Raw genomic sequence first — 9,835 nt, 5'->3', positions numbered from 1 at the left:
CCTGTAATTTGGTTCGACTCCAATTGCAATGTTTTTATGATGATTTTAGAATTGAAAAGGGGGGGCGGGGGGGATTTCCAACCTAAAGTATGAGAGAAGGGTAGAAAAAATTTAAACACATTAACCCTCATCATTTTTAAGGACCAAGGAAAGTTGATGACAAGGTTTTAATATAGTTGTTATCAATCTAGTTTGATTGCAATTGTGAACTTATATGCAGGAGGATATCTATCTCACAAACTTAAAACTTATCTAATTTATTTAATACTTAATTATGATAATTAATAAAATGTTATTCATGTTAGTTGCAAAGCTGTGATTGATTTGAATCATCATTCACACCTAAAATAGTGGTTTTTTTGCTAGATCTCCCTCTTTGAAATATTTTTCCAGAAGTTTAGTTTATCCAATACCATTCATCCCAACTTAAAATGGTTTATAAAAATATCTAGTAGGGTCCATACAGTTTAGGATATCAAAACCCAATATTTGCGGTTTTTAGTTATCAAACCCCTACCTGGAGATTCTTCCAATTTTTGACAAGTCTCATTTAGTTTTCCTGAAAATGATATATTGGGGTTAGCATTTTCTCAGCGCAAAGCACAATGCAATGAACTATGATTATTTTTTTATTCGATGTAAGCGACACCTTTATTATTTAAATTAGTTGTCTTGTGTCTATGAAAAGACCAATGATTGGAAAGCTAAAGAAAGAGAAATTAAATATATGAAGAACGAAATGATGCAATAATACATGAAAATCAGAATAGTTATAAGAGGCCACACTTTGAGTGAAAGTTGACTAAAAAGATGCTGTAGAACTGTAATTGATCCCTAAAACTAGTGATCGAGAGCTTAAATGAGAATGGGGTTCAAGGTGTACAAGAAGTGATCACAATTGAGAGCTGCGAGGAGAAGTGAAAGCTTGAGAGATTAGAGGGAGAGGAGATTGACTGATTGAGAGGGACTAAGAGAATGAGAGATTATTTCCTTCATGCCCCAAATATTTATAGCGTGATCACCTACAAAGCCATGTGTGAGTGGCAACAAGTTAGGTCCAAAGTCACACTTAAGCTAGGCACATCAGAAAAATGTACAACACCCTTCCAATGCACTGTAACACTTGGCTTCTTAAGTGCACTTTTAACAACATTGTTTGGGCCGTTGGGGGTAGCATGTTAGTTGGTTAGAAGCATTTTCTTCTTGTTACTTTCGAAGTTGTGCATGGAAATTACTAATTATAATTGGTTGCTCCAATCTTATCTTGTTTTGCTTTTTTCGGCTTAGGAATGGCAAATTTGTTGACTGCAAACACTATAACATTCTGAATTTTTATCCATTAAAACCTTTGGCCACATGGAAGTATCAAATACAGCTTAATTCTTTAAGAAAAGCAGTGTTCTTGGTTTTCCTAATCACGTGCTTTTATGGAACACTCAATTAGGCTGATGCTACAAGATGCATACTAACATACTATTCAAATGAGAAATGTTGTATGGTTTTGCTTGTTTTATGTTTATGCTGTTGTTTTAGATTTTTATTTTTATATTAGCATTGATATAATTGATCCGGGGATCAAATCATGAAGTGGATGGTCAATCCGACAATCCATCCCCAAAAGGTCCATAGAATGAAGCTATCTTCATAAATTGGGCATCACATATTGGAAAGCTCAGAGGAATCATGTTTTTTGAAGTTTTATTGTTTTAATGGCCTGATTTTCTTATGCAAATTGAAGACATTGGTGATTCTCAGATTTTATTGTTTAGATTGAAGAGGATTTTGTTAGGATTCCATAGGCGTGATTGGATCTTAAGTAATATATCATATGAGGGAGATGAAGGCTTTGCAAATCGGATCATTGGATCAAATTTCAGATAACTACAGGATATAGTTCAAATTAAAATTTTCAACTTGTTTTGATAAAATTGTATTTGGATTTAAATTCAGATTTGGATAATTGCAGTTGGATTATCCAGTTGAATTATTGTTTAGTTTAAACTTATTTAGGTTATTATTATAGACGTTGTTTCCTTTCTTTGTGAACTTTATTTTGGAAATAAATGTGTTTGTGTGTGCTGTATTTCTCAATAAATCGGTTTAAGTTTCTGCAATAAATTAATTGGTCTATAAGTTCTTTCGTTCCCTTATTTTCTCTTCCGGGCATTGTAGCATCAGTAGTTCTTCAGCTTTTTCCCTTTGTAGCTGCTGTTTTTCATGCCAATTGCTGCCTCATTTCCTCAATTTTGCCCGCTGCTGCATTTCAACTCCCTAATTGCTGCCTTACACTGTTGCTATATGCGCTTCCCTCAGCTCCAGCCACCAAATGCTTTGGCTGCTGCTTGCTGCTAATTGCTGTTGGCAGCTGTTGTTTGCTTGCTATTGACTCACATTAACTTCAGCCGACGCCATCAAGGAATACAGCTGCTGCCCAGACTTTGCTACAGGCATAATTAAGTTGCTATTTGCTTGCCTGTGCGTGGGAAGGCAAAAACAACTTCCCTTGTGCTGTAGGGAGAAATTAAGTTGTTTGCGTGGGAAGGAAAAACCAACAAGACTTACCGCTATCCATTGCGGCAAAACCAACAAAACTTGTTACTGTCTGGTGTAGTAAAAGCTTAAAAAAATTGGGTTTAAGTGCTGTCTACAGCAAGAGGAGAAAACAGTGAAGGGAAATCATCTACAGCATGAAACAACGGTCAATATACCTTTAATTGATTGAAAGATCAATAAGGTACCTTCAAAAAAATACCTAAAATCTTTTCTAGCATGGTTTGTATAGAATGAGCTAAGTTCATTTCCAATTATTCTCAAAATTCAAATCTTGATTGATATGGATAAAACCAGTCATCATGCACTGCATAATCCGTGACTTGGTCAAGTATCCAGTGAAGCCCTCACCGAGTGCCCATAAAAACAATAGTGGTTAGATAAGACACAAAAATCCCATTCATTGAAGGAACCCATGAATTTCTAGACCAAATATCCATAAATGGTGGTAAGATACTAGAAACTCCAAAACAAAATCATGGAATTGTTATCTCTAGCAGTAAGATGAACAGTAGGTGCTATAGGATTACAATGAGCCACGTCTTTTACATAGCCAACTAAAAATCCACTTGAAGTCAAATGACGTAGGATTTAAACTAGGTATCAAACACAAACCAAACTGCTTGAGTCTATACGCCAAAACCATATATGCAAACCTAGCAGTAGGGAATCAAATTAATCAAAAGCAAAATCCTTTCTTATAGAAAGTCATCATAGGCATGCCCAAGATACTTGTAATTAAAAAAAATATAAAATAAAATAAAAACCCTAAGTAATTTTTTTCCTTTAAATTAGTTATTTTATTTTCATTTTTATTGAGTCTCAAGATGTAAATCTCCATCATATTTGTTTGGATTGGATAAATTTAGCTATATCATAAACTGAACATTTCATACTCATCAAGTAAGTCATGTTGTATATTTTGTGTTTTTTGCAAAGTAATGTATTAGTGAACACATTGATTTGTCATATTAATACACTAGATATCGTTAGAATTCTTCATCAGGATGGACACATTTTTACTATTCAAAAAAGCTTCAAGCAAAAAACTAGACCTATCTGACTAAGTTTTGGATAGAATTCACTAGCATTCGATGGAAGAAGTGGGAACTGTGGTTCATGAAGTAAGGTCAATTAGATACATTGAAGATTAAATTAGTTCCAAAATTTCTTGGAATTCCTAATTTTCAGGCGTTACTTTCAATGGGCTATTAAATTTTAACTGACTTTCTTTTCGAGCTTTTGATTTTTAAAGGTTATTAAGGAAGCGTTTCTAAATTTAAAAGCATCTTTACTTTGTACCTGGACATAAATTTCATTTATCACATGTTGTTGTCAACATAAAGCTTATAATTACCGTAATTAGCAGCTAATTTTTTGATAATATCTCATGCAAATCATGTATATGTTGTGCAAATTATTATAACAACGAACTAGGCTTAAATCCAATAAGAAATTCAATATGATCTATATATTTTTAAACTTGTTGTCATATGAACTCTTTGCAATCTTAGCCATTGGCAATATAAAATATCAACTAGATGCATGTTTTTGATTAAACAACATGACATATTACTCGAACTTATGTTCACTACTTTAATCATCCATTAATTTGTGGATGATATGCCATTGAAATTTTAAGTTGTTCTCATATTTTTTTTCCAAATGTTTTTTTTTAATTAACTCATGAATTTTATTTCTACCAAACTTAATTATTTTAGGCAAGGTAACCCATACAATTTTACCACTTCATTAAAATATTATTTAGTAATGTTCCATTTAGATAGACGATCTACCACTACAAAAATAAAATCATGATTTTGTAAAGTTCATGATAAACTTAGGACAATCCATACATCCTCCCATGTCTTTATATGAAATAGACCAAGGTGTTTAAAGCATGGTGTTATGTTTTTTTCTCTTTTATAGTTTTGCAAATCCTACATCATGAAACAATACAAGCCACATATTTTTTTAAAATTAGATCTTAACATCTAACTCTGACCATTGTTATGATTTTATCTCTCCCAAAATGTTCAAAAACACCCCAACATGTAATTCTAAATCGAGATATGAATATAAACACAGATACCCTTAAAAAATAATGATTAAATCGTAGTCTTTGTTGAGCATAGAATTTTGTCTTGCTGGTCAGAGTGAAGTGCAAACTCTTTTGCAAACTAGTAATACCTTCAATAAGGAAGAGCCTGCACAATAATAATACAATTTTCAATTATAGTTTGAATATTCATTTTTAGTTTTATTTAATTTCTTAGTAAATAAAGCAATGGTGTGATCCTCATGGTTTGTCACTCCTCACAAGAAGCCTCAGATGTTTTATTGAAGTCACATTACATAAGCACGTGTATTTTGTTGGTCTCTTCTGGATCTTAACAAAGGCAAAATTAACTTATTTAGTCTATTTAAATTCCTTTTTTTAAAATGAACCACCTATAAAAATAGCCAAATCACAAATTCTTTGAATAATATGAATATTAGTATATGTTGATCAATCATTAATTACTTAAATTTTTATCAGAATCAATATATGATGGCACAAAACAATAAATGATATCACAAAACAACATTTCATCATATTTAGCTATAGTTTCTCAGCTTGCAACTCTTCAAAGACTTTCCCAATATGCACCCAATGTTATCAAAGGCAATTGGGGAGCTCTTCTAGGTGCCCCTGCAAGGTGATGTGAGGTTCTAGTGCGTCAAATATCTTCCAAGTCGCACCACCATTAATTCACCACCTAGGCAAGCTCTTTGGTTAAAGGCATTATCTTCTAGGCACTCGCCAATTGCCTCAATGATGCATATTTTTTTTAATTATTTTATATAGCTTACACAATCATGTTATAAGATAGAGATGGAAAGGGAGTATAGGTGATGAAGAAGATAAAATAGATATTAAAAAAGATTAGATTAATCTTATGCAATAAAAGTTACCAAATTAGGTTATATTTTGTTGTTTGAACTTGAAATTTAACTTTTGGCTATTTTGTGTACTTTGTTTTAGATAATCTATTTGGCAATGTTGTCATTTTAGTATTTTGGATGAATAAATTTTAAAATGTATATTTTTTTTTGCCTTCTAAATTTAATATTTTATTATAAATATTATACTCTTCAAAATTTTCCTCAGAATTAAAATTTGTGAAATTTTTTGTTGCCTTTGTTCAGATTGGTACTTAGTACCTTGGGCATTGGGTAACCATACTTCCTTAAGAGTGCATGATGCCTTTAGTATGATTGGATGTATCAAATGTTCATATCGTTTTCCTATAAAGCAGAATATGATCGAAGTAAATGATAAAAAATTTCTTAATAAGTTGCTACAAGACATGATTCATTATTTTTATGTAAATTCTAGTGCATTGGTTAAATCACAGACATCATCAACCATTCAAGTCATACATATTTTATCTTTAAGGAAAATTTGTATCAACATTTTTCACGATTGTAAGCACATATCTTCATCAACAGTCATTTAATTTGGAAAAAGCTCATTTTCTACAATTATTTTTCTATATTACTACTGCCTTCAAATACAAGATTATGGTTATTGATGCTGATCTATAGTCTTAAAACAACTTGATGATTTAATTTAATCAATTTTTCTGAAGATTCAATTGTTGCTCAAATTTTTTGATGAATAGATAGATGGTTTGTAATACCCCTTGAAGTAATATTTTTTTTAACTCAGTCCCATTGAAATTAATGATTTTTTTTTTAAATACTGCTACTACATGGAATTAATGAATCAGTTATCTTATTATTTAGACTTTTTATTTGGGTTCTATTTTTATATGCTGAATCTTGAAGTTTTATCAAATTTGACATCAAGCTTATTTTATTGTGGAAGTTTAAAATGTTTCCTTTCACATAAACTGGGATGGGTTAGTGGTTGTGCAAGCTGTGTCATTTATGATGTAGATGGGGGTGCTTGCATGTGTGTTGCTTTCTTGCTATTTCTTTTCATTGTGTTGATTAAAAATGAATTATTTTGGTTTGCCAAGTGAATACAAAATGCATGAAAAATAAGGCAACAAAAAATTTGTTTGGAAAATTGTGTCAAACCTCTTAGAAGGGAAATCTTTTCTCAACAAAAAGGGCACAAAACCACAGTTTTAGGCTACCTAAATTTGATATTACACTATATATGGTATTTTCCAAAGAAATAACTGCCAAAGTTTAGGTTTCGTTTGGGATTGTATTTGGCCGCTGTTTTTTTTTTATGTTTTCAAGAAATTTTTGTACTAGAAAGTTACTTTAGAAAGTTGTAATAAAGTTATCCCAAACGAACTTAGTCTTCGTTTGCGACGGCTTTCTTACTGCTTCTTAAATTAGTTTTTTAATTTTTGTACTAAAAAGCTGCTTTAAGAAACAGTAAGAAAGCCCTCCCAAACGAAGCCTTAATCTGATTCGTACCTTTTGCATTTCCATGATAGTATTATTTTTGAATATTCTGAACTCAGAAAGGTATTCCGTACGTATGCCTAATCCCTTTAGATGGTTTGTTGAATCATTAAGTGTTACATGTGCGTTTGATGATTAAAGTGGCATTTTTGTTTGAAGAGAATAGGAAATGGTGTTGTGCAGGAGCAAAAGAAATAGTGACATTAAAGAGGTCGGACCTATTCAATAGTGTAGGTTCCAGATAAGATTGATAGTAAGGTCACAAGAAGAATGACATTAAATACTCTGATGTCGGTTTCCTGATGCTTAGTTGGAATATATAAGCAGTTAAATGGACACATCATACATCTGTGGCTATGAAACTGTTTCCTCATTTATATCTTCTCTATCTATAACATTAATGTTTTTTTTTTTCTAATTTTTCTAAATAATTTCCGTTCCGCTTATCTTTCTTTTGAACTCTCCTTTATTCCTTAAGTCTTACTACTGCTTTCATTACATAGAAACATTTAGCTTACTGTTAATTTTGGATAATTAGAAATGACTGTATTCTTACTGTTTCTTTCCTACTGTATTAACTATTTTTGCACTGTATCTTGTATAGTAAAATTCATACTGTAACAGATTTTTGTGTTACAATGTGCGTGGATGTGCATCCCATACCAACATCCTTGATTGTTTAAAGGTGTCTTCTTGTGGTCCTACGGATTGTGCATGGGAAACTTTCCTTTAACACCAATTTATGAAGAAATTATTCCGTGTGGAGTCTGGACTGTGAGTGTACACATTGTATATAAATAGTGTGTATACAATTTGAATCAAACTGTGTACAAAAATTATACTTAATGTACACTGTGTACACTCACAGTTCATACGGTACTTCCTATGCGGAGTCCGGACGGTCCGGACTGTGAGTGTACACTCTGTGTACAAATAATGTGTACACAATTTGAATCAAACTGTGTATAAAAATTATACTCAATGTACATAATGTGTACACTCACGGTCTAAACGGAATCTTCCCATCCGGACTCTGCACGGAATAATTTCTCCAATTTATGAGGGGTGTTCTTAACAAATGTTCTTCGGTGATATAATAGAAAATATTTGGTTGGTGATGTTCATTTGAAGGATGTGTAACTGTTCTCTTCTGACATATCATGCAATTCAAAAATTTTTTTTTTTGTCTTAAGCATACAAAACCTCTTTGTGTTCGTTCTCCCAAGTAATTTATTTCTTTTACTGGTTATTTGCTGATTCCTGTAGCTAATTCTCTCCTGTTCATGAAAATGTCTTATGGATTTATGAATCTGAAGGTCTGTTGCAGATTGAAGGATGGTGGTCCTCCTGGTCATGAAGGTCTTTGGTTGGTTGAATGTCTACGGCAGGTGATCCTCGAAACTTTAGAATGATATGTTATTCCACCAATAATGGATTTTTACTGGGCATAAATAATTGTGTACCTGTCACTTATTATGTAGCCATGATTATGACAAGACAAACCTAGAACTGGAACTGCTTTTTCATCCTGTATGAATCTTGTCGCTATTACTGTTCAATTGTGGCCCAGAAAAGTTTGTTGCTTGCCTTTCCTTCTTTTCCCCCTCATGTGCTTGCTTTTGAAACTATTAAAGCTTTATTTGAGATGACTTTATTATTGCTTCTTAAAGTTATTTTTTTGTACATATATTAAGAAAGTTGTCCCAAATAAAATCTAAATTTAGGTTTTATTTAGAATGATTTTCTTATTGCTTTTTAAAATATTTTTTTTAATATATATATATTTTTTAAATTAAAAAAATTTATACTAAATCTCTGTTTTTAAAAACAATTTTGTCATTTTTTTATACTAAAAAGTTACTTTAAAAAATATAAAAAGTTATCCCAAATACTGATATGAGGAAGATATTAGAAAAATTTATTTTGATAATACTAGAGAGGGTGTTGAAGGTAAACTTGAATTATGGAGGTCAACCTTAGAGTCTAAAGGTTTTCGCTTGAGTAGATCTAAAACGAAATATATGGAGTGTAATTTTAGTAGTAATAGACCTAGTGAGGGGATTGTGACTTTGGGCGATCAAGTCATTAATAAGAGTACACGTTTTAGATATCTTGGATCTATTGTTCAGAGTGATGGTGAAATAAATGGGGATATTATCAGCAGAATTCAAGTTGGATGGTTGAAGTGGAGGAATGCATCGGGCTTATTGTGCGATAGAAAAGTCCCCCTCAAACTTAAGTGAAAATTTATAAGATAAAGGTGAGACCTGCAATGCTTTATGGTGCCGAATGTTGGCCTTTAAAAGAGAAGCATAATACTAAGTTAAGTGTGGCAGAGATGAGGATGCTTAGGTGGATGAGTGGCTTTACACTTAGAGATAGGATACGAAATGAGCATATACGTGAAAAGGTTGGAGTAGCTCCAGTAGAAGATAAGATTAGAGAATGTCGCCTTAGATGGTTTAGTCACATAAAACGGCGGCCTTGCGATGACCCGGTTAGGAGAGTAGAGGTATTAGATTTGGCTTATGTTAAGAAAGGTAGGGGTAGACCTAAAAAGACTTGGTTAGAAAATATTAGGTATGACCTTTCTTTATTAGATTTAAACGAGAATTTGACTTTTAATATGACACAATGGAGAAAAAAGATTCATGTAGCCGACCCCACGTAGTGGGATAAAGGCTTGATGTTGTTGTTGTTGTTTGTAGAAAAAATTATTTTGAGTATTTTTTTATTTGAAAATAATACTTTTTTAATACTTAACTGTAATCTAATAATTTTAATTAGGAAAAATTTTCATCTTAAAAATTAAAAAAAAAAAGAATAGCCCAATAAAATTGCGAAAGCTGTCTGGAAATGA

At 32.0% G+C, this 9,835-nt stretch overlaps 1 protein-coding gene across 3 annotated transcripts in view; it reads left to right on the top strand.

Moving 5' to 3' along the window:
- The window catches only part of LOC110102976 (ubiquitin-like protein 5), a 31,565-nt gene extending 22,936 nt beyond the window's left edge, over window positions 1-8,629 (top strand). Inside the window, exons 2-3 of one of the 3 annotated variants that reach the window (XR_003702833.1) lie at window positions 7,600-7,660; window positions 8,303-8,629. The gene's annotated coding sequence lies outside the window, so the exon portion shown is untranslated. Of the gene's footprint in view, window positions 1-7,599; window positions 7,661-8,291 lie in introns of all 3 variants that reach the window. The other 2 variants (XM_020831504.2, XM_020831503.2) reach the window with 2 other exon arrangements.
- Window positions 8,630-9,835: the final 1,206 nt, after the last annotated feature.

This window comes from Dendrobium catenatum, unplaced genomic scaffold, assembly GCF_001605985.2.
Source record: "Dendrobium catenatum unplaced genomic scaffold, ASM160598v2 fragScaff_scaffold_1482, whole genome shotgun sequence".
In the NCBI taxonomy this organism is placed as follows: Eukaryota; Viridiplantae; Streptophyta; class Magnoliopsida; order Asparagales; family Orchidaceae; genus Dendrobium; species Dendrobium catenatum.
Note: the sequence above shows the minus strand (reverse complement) of the source record. Positions and strands in the feature narration are given on the sequence as shown.